Source organism: Lytechinus variegatus, chromosome 3 (genome assembly GCF_018143015.1).
Source record: "Lytechinus variegatus isolate NC3 chromosome 3, Lvar_3.0, whole genome shotgun sequence".
In the NCBI taxonomy this organism is placed as follows: Eukaryota; Metazoa; Echinodermata; class Echinoidea; order Temnopleuroida; family Toxopneustidae; genus Lytechinus; species Lytechinus variegatus.
The window spans coordinates 43,199,744-43,214,400 of NC_054742.1; positions in this window are offsets into that span (position 1 = coordinate 43,199,744).

The following is a 14,657-nucleotide window of genomic DNA, read 5'->3' on the forward strand; positions in this document are numbered from 1 at the left end:
TCTTTGTGGCAACTGGCGGAATATTTCCACGGAAATCATACAAAGGTCGTTCATTTTGATACGTCATGTACATCACGCCCTTCTCATGTTTTAGCATTATTAATCCACCGGTGGCGTTGGTTTTACATGACCTAATTAGCTCAGGAAATAGTGGGGTGTTGGGTGGGTCTCAAAGTCATATAACAAAAGAATGGATTAATAACTCATCAAAGTAAGGACGGCATCTATGTGGCGTCTGATGAAACACGCCAAGGAAAATACGAGAGAAATTAAAGATGGTTGTGTGTATATAGGGTAAGTATGAGATGGTTGCACAATTATTAGGAATCGAAGAAATACTCGTCTGTCTGTGTGTGGGCCACAAATGCGGGTGTACGCGTGTGTATGTGTGTGGGAGGGTCTTAATACAGGTCAAACCGATTTTAACAAGTTTGCGAAAGACACGAATATTTAATTCTACAAATTCTGTGTCCTAATTAACACATTACCGCACAGTTGCACCTAATACCAATTGCTCAGACTTGATTTTATAAAGATTTGACGGAAAAAAAAGGTTCTTCCACCTTGTACTATGACGTCGTGTAACCGCAATTCTTAATTACCCCACGCGGATAGGAAAAGCAGCGTGACATGACGACATTGTCGCGTGGAACTCATCACGCTTCATCAACCAATTTTACGCATGTGTTTGTCAACTGTATCAAGTCTCAGGGAGATATTCTAGTTTTCTTCTTTATCTGACATGTTATTCTGATAATATGCATTATGTACACATGAATATGATACTTTAAGAACACCAATCCTGATGAAACATGATAAACACTTTCAGTAACACAAGACGAACCCATTTTACGTTCTTAAGTAATAATGATTAAAAACATTAACATTATTTTTCTAGTACATGCAGTGAGGGGAGAATTAGAAGGGGGTCGAAAGCATAAGGCAAAATTGCAATGTAAATTTCACAATTTGTAATTTGATAATTTGTAATTATTACTGTGATTTAATGCTTTGAATTATAAATGAATGTAGAAACTGCTCCAAACACGTATAGTTCCATGTTTTTGATACATAGGGATAAATCAAAGGAAGTATTTTGTCTCGTTGAGTAGGTTAATCAGGGAGAGCTTTAAATAATGCATCAGATATACTGTTGATATCAATGTGTTATAGTATTTATGCCAATATCTGATTGCAATGGCGCCATATATGGCATTGGAGTGCTTTTTCTTGACCTCAATTTACTTTGGCCTACGAACCGTGCCTATTTTTCTTTACCAAATTCTACAAAACTGACTTCCGTTGCCAATCCGGTTCATAATAATTTCGTTCATTTTTATTTTGGTTGAGAGAAAAATGTCTATATTTATTTCTTCATGAAGGTGTCCAATCGCCAATCGTAGGTGGTATAGTTCTTGGAATTCTGGAGCTATCGTCATGCATGCTTTGAAACGGAATGGATAAGTGAGGAAGGGAAGAGAAGAGGAGAGAGAGAGAGAGATGTGGATGATGGGGTTATGCAAAATGTGTTTCATGGTGACAGATATTAAAAAATCTCTTAATTTATCTATCAAAATGAAGGCGAGAAGAGAGATGATCTTTACCTAGGTTTTGTGTGTGGTGACATCAGAAAGAGTTTTCTTTACTTACTTTCCTCGATCACCCTTATAATGGTGCAGGGTAAATATCTTACTTTCAAAATTAAAGTAGATTGTATTATGGTTTACGAATGTAGATTTCGATAGTAGACGATGTGAAAAACGTAACTATAAACTATGATACGTTCTGCTACGGTGGATCTTTCGTTTATCTACTTTCCCGTCATATAAATAAGTTTAGTGAAATAAAAGGGCGCCATGATTTCGATACCTACATTACTTCCATGACTTGATATCATGATATACCTTTCAGAACTCTAGAAGTAACTTAATGGTTTATTGTTCATGGTTTTCCGCGATGTTTGTAGCTATGAAATAGCTGAAAATGCCTAATGTGAATTATCTTGATTCATTCTATCAGAAAAAAAGAATCGTTAGTATTGTGATAGCTTTAGATCTTGTCTTTTATTTCATTTATTGTTATTATTATTTTATTTTACTCGTATTTCAAGTGTGCATTATACGAGTTATTTTTAATGAATATTGTGTTTGTGAAATGTTACGCAAAAGAATACCAAATGACGGATTCTTTTTTACATTTTCTGAAATATAACACATGTAGTATAGAAACTCGATTGAAAATATTGCAGTGTGTATACTCCTATATTTATATTTATGAACGGCATAACCGGCATGACCAGTGGGTATTGATGTTACATGCATATAATTACGCCTATTATTTCCATGAAAATAATTGCGTGCAAACTGCAGCAACTCCTCAAACGTCGGGTACGCTTGGATTAAGCCTATGGTTCATATTTAGTCAGCCTGTCGCCCAGGTTTTGCCTCGTCACCCTTTGTCGTTTTGACAGCTGTAATCACGGTAATACAGGAAAACTCAATATTGAGTTTTATCCTACACACTCCTGATTAAAAGAAGACCCCAAAACGGCCAGTGATTTAATGAAAGTCGTCAGGCGTCGTGTTGGGTGTAACGAGCGGTAGGATTCGTTGGGAAAAAATGCAGTCACGTTGTGGGATCGATTATAATTCTCATGTAGGGTTTACTCCGTGTGTAGCGTCATAGCAAAATTTATTTTTCTTCCAATATATAGCTACCCCAATATGCTATGCGCATTTAATATTGGGCATGTTGGGTGCATAAAGCGCTCCGCCGTTGAAAAGATTAGTAGGTTCAGTAAAAAGAATAATAGCAAGTATCATTCAAAAGAAACTAAAATGTGGACATTTATATGTATATTCAGCCAGGAAAATTGTATAAACATGCACTTACAAATTGAAAATAGTACAATGTTACCACGTTCTTGTGTAGATAAGGACATGGACGGAAAGGGAGGGTTTTTATAATATTAAAAAAATTTGTATCCGTTTATTAATTAATTTATTCATCCATTTATTTATCCATTTTTTATTCATGTATTCGTTTATTCATTTCTTTGTACATATATTTTTGTTTGTTTCCTTTTTTTTTTTTTTTGGGGGGGGGGTTAAGTCAAATCCAGGGTTGCCGTTAATATGTACGTTCCACATCTGACGTGTCTGATACATAGACTAGGCTAAGTTTTTAAAGTTAAAGTTTCAAGTTAATTTTCTTTATGTTTTACAGAATAGATGAAAATGCAAGAAGTAGACACAAGTACAGGAGATGGACATGATCATATTCATATGAGATGGCTCCAATGCTTGTTTGTTTGTTCTTAACTGAAATATGTACTTCAAGCGGTGGTTCATGGATTTCATTTATTCCCGAAACGATACCATAACTACATTGTTGGTATTGCATGACGTAATTATCCCTTTAGATCCTACGTGAAGATGGACAAACATTGGAAATGAGAGGATGCACAATGGCACCTAAGTTTAGTTTAGGCTTGGATACAATTTTTCTATCTTTGGATTTCACTGGCCGATGGCAAGGCGGGGATATGAATGCAAATGTTGACGATGGACTGCAAATATTAGAGAACCATTCCAATTATATTTGTGTTTATGTAATTGGGTGCGTTGATTTCTTTTATACAGATGTGTATCAAGACATGAGATATCAGATATGATTGTTTATTATGTCCGGGAAAGACCTTTACCTTCACCGACCGAAAGACGTGACCGAGGCTCGAACCTCGAACCTATTCGTCAATCGACCTGCTGGATTTTTGCTAATGAGCTGAACAAAGTTTTAATGTTACAATTAATATTTATTGGCCATTGGCATTTATCAATGTATTACAAACATTTGTATTACGGAGATATCCTTGATTGAAGAGGCTCACACCGATATACTGGATTGAGATAGCACATCAAGGACTGAGTGAAATTCGCCTCTCATCTCGCTGAACTTTGTTTCTAACCTCAATATGAAAATCATTTTTTTTTCTGGGCCTAGCATAGCACGTAGAGAGATTGAAAAACGAACCCGTTAATTATGTTACGCTTTTGAAAACAAATCGATGGCTAATATGAAATATTTAACTATTGACGGTCCCCATTTAGGGTGAATTAGAAAAAATATATTATCGTGCATGTGTTTTTCTGTAAAAAAAATTTAGTGCCAGTGTTGTGGCAAACAGAGGGTATTTTCATATGTTTCATTTCTCCATCATATATTTTTTTAGTTTATCCAGATGAATGGCAATTCAGACAGGGTAATGGTAAATAATATATAGGTTACTTGGTTCATGAGTGATTTGAAAGCTTACCAAAGACGTATTGTTTACAAACTGTCCCAGATTCTGTGATCGCGTTAAGATTAAGATATTTCTGCTGTGAAGTCAACCAAAGAACTCAGGAACCGAATATGTCGATCGAATCTGTCCACTGATGACTGACCGTATACTGAACCACTCCTTTCTACAAAATCCAGAGGGGTTGGCCAATTTGGGAGGCTGAGGGTGACTTAGGTCGTCTCATAGATTCTAAGAAACCCACCCATCAAGATGTAGTTGTATTGAGATCAGGTCATTCTCAGACCAGCTTGAAGTTCCTGCCCTACACCTGAGAACAGTTCCCTTTCTTGATCCTTCTGTAACCAGACCGATTTTGGTATGATTATTCAGGTCTTCTGATAAAAGGTCTTTGGACGAGAGGGTATGAGGCCAGCGGACTGACCCTAAGTTCACCAAGTGGAGTTACTTCATAACCCCCCCCCACACACACACCCTCAGACATTGACCACAACATTTGATACACCAATCAAATAAAATCGAGAAAGTCGACTAGCGATCTGCTGTTAATATACTTTGCAATAAATTAATTGCTAAAACAAATATTAGCAATTAACAAAGTTGCTTGGAAATTGTGGAGCTATTAACACAGATTAGCGGTGCCGCACATGGGACAAAGCATTTGAGAGAGCCAGATCTCCTTATGTTAATAGCTCCATGGATTAACTATATGAGAACTTAATATTTTGGTCTTACATGACTATATAAAGCAGCCTTTAATTGAAGTATTTCATTCTCGGGTCTGAGGTTGAATTATGTATATTATAATCGAGTTAAAACTCTCTAGTCACAATCCATCAAAGAATGAAGAAATGGAACGGCGAAGAATTAAATTGTGAGGAAATATCAGACATTAGCCCTATTACCTGCATACAAGCACTCTAACCAACTAGTATTTCCCTCCTTACTGCTTTTAATCATCACTGCTTCCTATAGCTTCATACTATTCTCACACCCGAAAAGATGCTTGCCAATTTAAGCAATTTTACGCTCATATTTTTCTTCTTGGGCATTAATCAGATTAGTCCATTTGAAATCACGTCATGTGAGCACTAATAATTCAAGATGTTGACAGAGCAGAATATTACAGAGTCCTGTATGATTTGTTTTATTTGACTGAAATTCTATTTGTTTTTTTCTACTTTGTTTTCGCGGACGATTGACTTGATTGCTCGATGCATCTGTCCTCGCCGCTCATGTTAAAATAGGCTTTATATTTATGGAAGGGTAATCGGCTTCATTGATTGAGAATCAGCCCTGGAGAAAAGGGAGCTATACTCTTATAACTGAAGTACTTTGGTATTTCAGACGAAATATTTTAATCACATTCCATTATGCAGTTTAAAACAAGTTTCTGTTACCTACCCGAATTACATTGTGCATGTATCTATACATAAAAAAGTTAACTTTGTTTCAAAAGAAACATATTTATTTCGGGTGTTGTGAGGACTGAAATACGTGTACATAATGCAGATGGGGCTATTGGTAACGTGTTCATATTGAATTAATATATTTCGTATGTTTTATTGAAAAAATCAACATGATTACATTATTTACAAGATTAGAATGATTCAAAATAAGTACAAGATGCAAATAACATAAATGATACAACTATACTCTTATAAAAGGTAACGCATACAAAATATCAAACAGTTAATGCTGAATTATAATATCAATGTTGTAAATAACGTCTTTCATTTAATGTATTACCACTTTTCCTACGTCATAATAAATTATGTTCAAATGACTAAGAACTCTAATTGGAGCTTTGATTGAGAATACTTGGCTCTTGAAGGAGACATCGATGATTCATTAAGAGTGCATGATTATCTAACTTATTGTTACCTTTGTTTTAACTGTCAATCAAATTAATCTTTTGACTTGGCCCATGGTTATTTGTATGTCGCGGTGCAGCAAAAGGGGAAAAACAAATGCATACGAAATGAAGGAGAAATTTGGAATTACTTTGGCAGTTTAAAATATTCCGATAAGCTTGTTTATCCACTACTTTTGTATTGTAATATTTTTTTATTAACGGACTTCCTTATACATGTTATATGAATCTTTACTGACCAATCCGATGGACTGGTTACTCTAACTAAAACATGTGTAATTCAAACCAGGCTCTTTCAGTTATAACTGCATGGTTCTATCAAAACATTCGAAAGGTCGTTCTAAATTGGGTTAGAATGTCATGAATGTCCCATTCATCTGCCTATCGTTTGCAAAATTTCTGCGCCACTTTGTTGGACCAAGGGATAGCTGCACTTCAATCTATAAAAGAGTATTTAATAACCATTATTGAACAAGCATTAACTTATCGTGTTTTAAGAGTAATATCAAGAATGATTTCATAAATTTAAAATAGGCATTCTTCTGTCATTATTCATCTTTATTAATAATTAAATGCAAATTCTGCATGTATATGAATAATTTCAATTGTCTCTGTATATTCTTTTTACTATGTATGTTGCATACCCTATAAAACATGTGTAATTCAGGTTTTTTTTACTGTGATACATGTCGATCGAACAAACCATATTGAATGAATGAAATATTCTCTAGAGTTGCAAAATACCCCAAAGATAATAATGCCTGTCACAGTTAAATTTATGAACGTGTCCTAACGTAATCCCCTGCGATTGTTACTTGGAATTTTAAAATTCATATTACCTTGTGAGGCAATCATTGAGTTTATGGTTTCATTATACATGATATAATGACGCCTAGAATAACTTTTCTGTTTGTATGCTTTAGTAGCGTTTCTATTTACAGACACCACCCGGAGCCTCGTGAAAGTGTGACATTTATGCTGCGTACAATTGTGTTATTATACATCAACGTTGACATTTCAAAAGAGTATCGACATCAAAGTAAAAAAAAAAGTAATTTGCTTTATACAGAAAATAATGATGCATCGAGGTTGTAAGGGTGCATGAGTGTGGGTGGGTGTGCGCGCGCGAGTGCATGCTATTTTTTCGAGGGATGGTAGGCATTAATATACAGATCTGATAACGTCACTAACTAATTTTGTTCTATAAATATCAAACTTTCTTATGTATTTTAGTGCAGGGAGTTGGCAATCTAACTCCATTTAGCTGGTAATACCAATTAAACATGTTGTGACCGGTTCACTAGATCGCACAGACACATCATATTCAATGGATAACAGATCATTTTCAACAACTAATTGCTGGCGGTAGGATCAGCTCATTTATCAGAAAGTAAGAAAGGAGCACCTTACTAAAGTTGAGATTTAACTAAAATTTCTTTTCATTTCACAAAAAAGTTCATAATGTTCCTTATATTCTTATGAGTAAGTGCCGAAAATATCATAAAAATTTGAAAAAAATATATTTTCTTGGAAAAAACCTCGGCCAGTCATTTTCAGATAAAAAAAAATGGTGGCCCCTATCTGCGTACTCATTCATTTTACACACGTTTTATGGATTTTGATGAGAAAGGCTGCATTTTGAGGCTGTCACAGGAAATGCCTAAATTTCAATTTTTCACTATATTGAGTGGGATTTTTTAATGAATATCTTTTTATGTATTGTATACATTTGTATAATAAAATTTGAGGTCGATCTTCTTTTACTAGAATCGCGCAGATACGCATGTGCGCAGACAAGGAGGACTGCGCGTATTTTTTTTTTTTTGGGGGGGGAGGGGACCTTACCCAGGAGCGGATCCAGCTTTTGCCGATGGGGGGGGGTGCCTTTTTTCACCCATATTTTCCCCGATAGGCCGCTCAAATTTGATTTTTTTATAAAACAGCCTGAATCTCATATGCCCTTTTTAAATAGTGCGAGCACAAAGCGCGAGCTAAACCTTTTTGAAATTTCATGTATTTTGTCTTGTGAAAATTGAACCTTTTGATTCTGGACAATGTTTGAGTTATACTGAACAAGATGCGTATTATACTGAACAAGATGCGTATTATACAACTATTTACTCACTGCGAGCACGAGAAGAGATTGTTAATATACGTTCGAAAAGGGACCTGTTAAGGACTGTTTGCAGTTAGCCACGAAGACGATACATATTTAAACCAAAAAAAGTGAGTTGAAAATTTTCGACCTAAAAATTGACATTCTAAGCACATATTACAATCATGAAGAACAAGAAAAGTATGTAACTAAGCAATGCGAGCGCGAGGGGAAAACAATTTTTAATTTTCTGATATGAAACTGGATAATTTAAGCATGTTTAAACACATTAAATAACGAACAAGCTGCGAATCTCAATAACCATGCGTGCGCTTTTGTAATTATGAATAGCATGCATAGGTTAATATATGTTTTAAACAATTAATGCAAGGGCACATTGCGAGACAAAATGTTTAATAAACTGCCATGAAAAGGAGATTTAAAGTAGTTCGTTATAAAATTACTATAGAGTTACATATTACTAACCAGTCAAAACGCGAGTTCGCAGCGCTAGCTGATAGGTTTTGACAATCAAACCTGAAAAGGTTTATTTCGAGAACTGGATAACACACGAGAAAAATGGGTACTTGAGAAATCAAAAAATGCAAGCAGTAAATGTAGATAAATGATATATCAATAAAACAGACATTTCACAGAGCACTTTTTCAAAATCAATTTGTAAATCAAACAAAATAATGAAAGCTCGATATCCGAGCTGAAATATGTGTTGTATATTGACTTCAAAACTTAATATTTTAAGCTCCATATACATGATATATCATTCTATTATTGAGCTAGATATGTATCTCTATTTTTTAACAGAATGATTTAAACATAGTGTCCTTCCAGGAAATTTTATTCTCAGCACAGGCAGCAGCATTATTATGAACGAGCTCGTTTTTTGAAAGCCTGAGAAATTGCGAACTAAAGTGAGTGCTGTCGCAATTAGCATAAAAAAATATTGGGGAAAAATGCTCCATGAGGGTAACTATATGTCCAACCAACATTGGGAATTTGTTTTGGGTATTTTTATTTATCCCGTTTGATGAACATTTTGCCCATTCTAAAGTAATTGCTACTTATTTTTTAAACTTACTGGACAATATGCTTCCCGGACTGGGTAATTAATATACTGCTCCAAATTGGTTGGACACATAATTACCCTCGTGCTGGTTAAAGTTTTACCCAATATTTTTTTTACCGTGTAAAGACATTAATTTGGGGAAAAAATAGAAAGTATTTAATGGAGTTTAAAAGTTGTCTGACTAAAGTTCCAGCTTTAAACTTGGATGTGTCATTGAAAATAATCGGTATGACGCTCGCATGCTAACGGTTATCTAATGTAAAGCAGCGTGGTTCCAACTCCAATATTATTGACCCGATCCTTGTTGTCTTTAACAAGACTGGCTTGATTGATAATCAAGGGTAAATGCATCGCCTTTTTTCAAAACCGTTTATCCAGATATTATTTTTTTTACAAAATAAAACATATTCTTTTTGGGGGAAGAGTGATGACATGTCATACGGTGAAGGGGGGAAATTCTCCCTTGCTTTCTTTATAGAAAACAGACGAAAGGAAAGAAGATAAAGCAAATTAATATGAAGAACAGAAACGAAAACTTAATGTTATATAAGAAAAACATCGAAGCATCCTCTTTAATTATCCACCTCTTGAGCTATTTCATCACTAATATTGCTAATGGCTTTATGAAGGGCATGTGGATTTGTTACCTTCTTCCGTCCTCTGAGATATCTCGCTGAAGAGTACATCATGATTGTTCCGCTGAACACTCTAAAAAATGAAGTGCTAATTCAGCTCTTAAAGAGCGTGTATAGTGACTGCACTTCGAAGTGCTGATTTGTCTAGTTCAAATTTGAACGAGAAAAATCAGCACTCCGAAGTGCAGTCACTATACACGCTCTTTAAAAGCTGAATTAGCACTTCATTTTTTAGAGTGAAGGGGATGTGGGATGTGTAACTGAATGAGTAACACCCACACTCTCAAAAGGTACCCACTACCGAAAGTTCCACATTTCTTCAAAATGTCCAAATCGCTTTAAAAAAGATTGAGTACAAATTTACCAAGCATTTGGGAAATAGGCAAGATTCGTCCCGGATTAGGTGAAATGTACGTTCATGCGAAAGTTTCAACGGAACGTAACATGGTAATAAGTAAATATTAAGCAGGGGATATACAGTTGAGTCCAGAAGTTTACATACACCCAGCAAATTCAAAGAAAAGTTGACACTTTCCAAACATCATGAAATTGCTATATCTTGTAATATATTTGTGCTATCATGACAAATTTGATATCAAATAAATGAGTATGTCATGCCCCTTCATCACATTGCTTTGTCATCATTAGCTGAAAAAAATAGGTGTCATTTAGGTGTCATTTTCCCCCAAATATCTTCATATTTAGACAAATCAAAAATACAAACTTGACAAAAAATTTCATATTTGTGCTTGTTACTACTCAACACATACATTTTAGATTGCTCTTTTTTGTTCAGTGGTGACATTTTTGATAAAAAATATAATATAAATCATAGATTTGACATTTATATAGTTCTACGAAGCGATGTTTGAAAATATCATAACAAAGAACAGAATACATGTGGTATGAATATTTTTTTTCTTCATAGAAAATTCCACCTGAAATATGATTTAATCCCAACGGCATCCCAGTTGCATTCATGAAGATATACTTACGATGTTTGACAAGTGAACATATTTCACTGAATTCCATGGGCTTATGTAAACTTTTGGCCCCAACCGCATATTTGGTATTGTATGATTATATATCCCTTGCTTTAGATTGTTGCATTGAGATTATGCACAAAGAAAAATCGAATAGTTGTACTAAGGAAAGCGTTTCCCGTGAAATAGTTCATTTTCCCTTGATGACTTCACGAATAGTCAATATTTCCATTGGGGAAAGGATGGACTTTACGTTTTCGACCCCCTCAAACGCGTGCACTGCACGTTGCAGCACAAGCCATATTGTGCGCATCTCACTGGTGCGCCTAGCTGGGATGTCTGCGAAGTTTGATATCCGAAGAAGTTAGATGAAAATTTTAATAAGTTATGAATTTTTCTCTGATAAAAAGATTCTTTTTCAAGTTCCCCCATGTATAAATGCAGTTATTCTTTTTATTCTTTTGTGACATGGACCAGTAGGTCCATGGCTAAAGGGATGCTCCGGGCTGAAGATCTCAAAAAATTCACAGAACAAAATGTTAAAAATATATGATCAACTCGGATAATAAATAACAAAGTTATTCAATTTTAAAGATTTGATTTCGGTGAAACAGTTCTAGGCACGTTTTCATGATTATTCAATGAGAAAATGATTTCACATCCCCACTTGTCCTTTTGTATTTCATTATGTGAAATTAGGTTTATTCAAAATCTTTCTACCAAGAACTAAAACAATTGGATTGACAACTAATTAAGTTCAATAGTTATTTATTGCTGCAACTTATTTCATCATAATGGAGACACTTCATGATACGTTACATTTACAACAATAAACTAGAACTTTGTGTCAGCTGTCAATTAAATCAAGAATAAAGCCTGATTTTGAACCTCATCATCCCACTGCAAATGAAACAAAAATGATTCTAATGTAATAACATATATAAGAAAAAGGAAAGTGGGGATTTGACATCATCAGTCCACCTAATGAATATTCATGAAGACATGCCTAGAACTGTTTCAACAGGATAATGCAAATCTTTAAAATCCAGTAACTCTGTTTTTTTATCGCATTTTGATGAAATTTTCAGCATTTTGCTACATGAATTTTACTCCATTTACGTAGATATAAAGATCTTCAGCCCGGAGTATCCCTTTGCTTTAAGGGTGCCACGAGCCTACTTACACCAGGGCTAAAGATATTCGTTCGACCCAACCAATTCGATTTTTTTTTAAATTTGATATTGCTGATTGACAAAAGTGTATGAATATGATTCCAAATCTAACACTGATTCTAGAAATGGTAACTACTGAACTTCCTTTGCCCAAATTAGATAGATACATCTATATGATTTGGAACTATTTTTGACTGGCGGAAGAATATGGGCTATTTTACTGTTTCAGTTGATGAATTTGATCCCATCATAGTTTTCTTCATAAATGGTGATTTATTTTTTAAAATGAGCTGGTTACGATACCCTTCTCAGGTCAGATATGGAATGTCAGATATATATCCTATCCAAAGGTAGTAAACATTCGACCCTCTAATTTCACATTTATTTTTAAAGAATTTTAACACACAAGTCTATGGGGAATGTTTTACGCGCGTGACACCTAAGTAAGCCAAGTCTTATGCGCGCAAACACACACAAATATAAAATTTACGTATACACACATGCCACCGTTTTCTAGTTGTAACAGGGGTCTAAGTTATTGAGGCAATTTATCAGAACCTTTAGTACGATAGCTTTCAAGAACCCCAAACCTACAGTCCTTGTATCATGTGTATAGCGGTAGTGGAATCCCACTCTGATTTGTCAAAACGCCGGTAATACCAAAATTGGATAAGTGGATTGTAATAACAACTTTCAGAAATGAGACAGACAAATCAATTTCCAGTTCATAATTTCATTTGTGTAAACGGTACCAATTTGTAAAGCAATATTTTGTATCATGGTAATTGTGTCCTCTCAGAGATTGAAAAAGGTTTTCTTTTGAGACATAATGTGTTGTTTCTTATGTGGACGAAGGTGTGAATAGACTATTTGCGCGTCAGATTCAAATGCCATTTACCAATGCCATGATTTCTTGATCAAATAGAAAATGATAAGGGGATGATATATCAGAAAATGACAGAGTGCTATATTCCGCTTGACTAAATGTAATTCTTTAAAGGCGCTGTCACACCTTGGCGTTTTAGACAGCTAATGCCCGACGTATGAGGAATTTGGCGAATACGCGGGCGTACGTCGAATACGTTACGAGTAAGTTTTGCATACGTTAAGAGTACGCTAAAACACGCTGGTATACGTCGTCATACGGCGAGGTCGTTAAAAAAATTTGTGCAAGCACAAAATTTTTCGACGTATGCCAGCGTATGGCTCATACGTCCCGCATACGCGGGCCATAAGTTGTAGGCAAGTTACGCGATCGTTGATATACGTTACTCGTAAGTTACTCATAAGTCGATGTACGTCGAGATAATGTCCAACGTACCCTAAAACTTACTTCTAACCTATGAGTAACGTGCTTTGAACGTATGTGTAACTTAACTCCAACGTATATTGACGTATGAAGACGTATGAAGATGTGCTCCGGACGACCACAAAACTTACTGAACGTGTTTATAACTTACAGCTACCGTATAATGGCGTATTGACAACGTTTATAGGAATTGGTTTATAAAGGTGGGGTTCACAGGAGTTTTCTTCGGCATGACGGTGATGTATCGTGCGGTTATGATTTGAATAGTCGAGCGGCAGCCTTTTTATAGGCTACGACACGTGTTCGTCAGCGATACGCTGCCACGCGCTATGCGTAAGTTAGGCTATCGTAGGGCATAAGTTGTGTACGCCAGCAATACGCTAAGCATTCGTTGGAATTCGTTACTTATAAGTTAACGAAGCGTTCGATATAAGTTACAAATACGCTATGTATACGTCCAACTCGTTATGAATACGCTAAGTATACGCCCAGAGTTGAAAAAAATCAAAGTTCAGCGTATGCCGACGTTTTAGAGAAATTTTGATACGTCGGGCATACGCTGCCTAAAACGCCAAGGTGTGACACCACCTTTAGAGATCACATAGATCCTTGGATATGAATTAAGCAAATGTTACACTTGCATGTTTTTAGAGAAATGGGGAGTAAAGAAATATACCAGGGTGGGGTTTTAGTGTTTAAAGAACGAAGCGCGCATCCAACTTTCATTCAGATTGATAACATTCACAAATTGTATACTGCAGCCGAGTTTTTTGCATTACCTTCGAGCATGTCGAGGCTTTTCTTCCTTTATTGAAACTTCTCCGGGATTTCTAACCGAGGTGGATGCAATCTAAATGTTGGACCCACTACAAATTCCCATTAATTTGGGGATAAAAAGTAATATAGATAGGATCAAACTTGAAAGTCATGAGTGGGTTCTCGTCAGAGCCAGTCACTTTTATGGCTCGAATTCAATAGCTTAATGAAAAAGATCAAAATCATTTTATAAGTCCCTTTGCTTCACCAAATAACTAGTCATTAACCCATATAGTATTTCCCTTGCAATGGATACTCACGAATGAGAATGATAAACACTGAGACTGGTTCTGAAAGGGTTAAACATACATTTTAATTGAATTTATGATGGAGATGTTTAGAAAGTCATTTTCATGTAATTAGATCAGACGATGCATTTCCATATGGGCG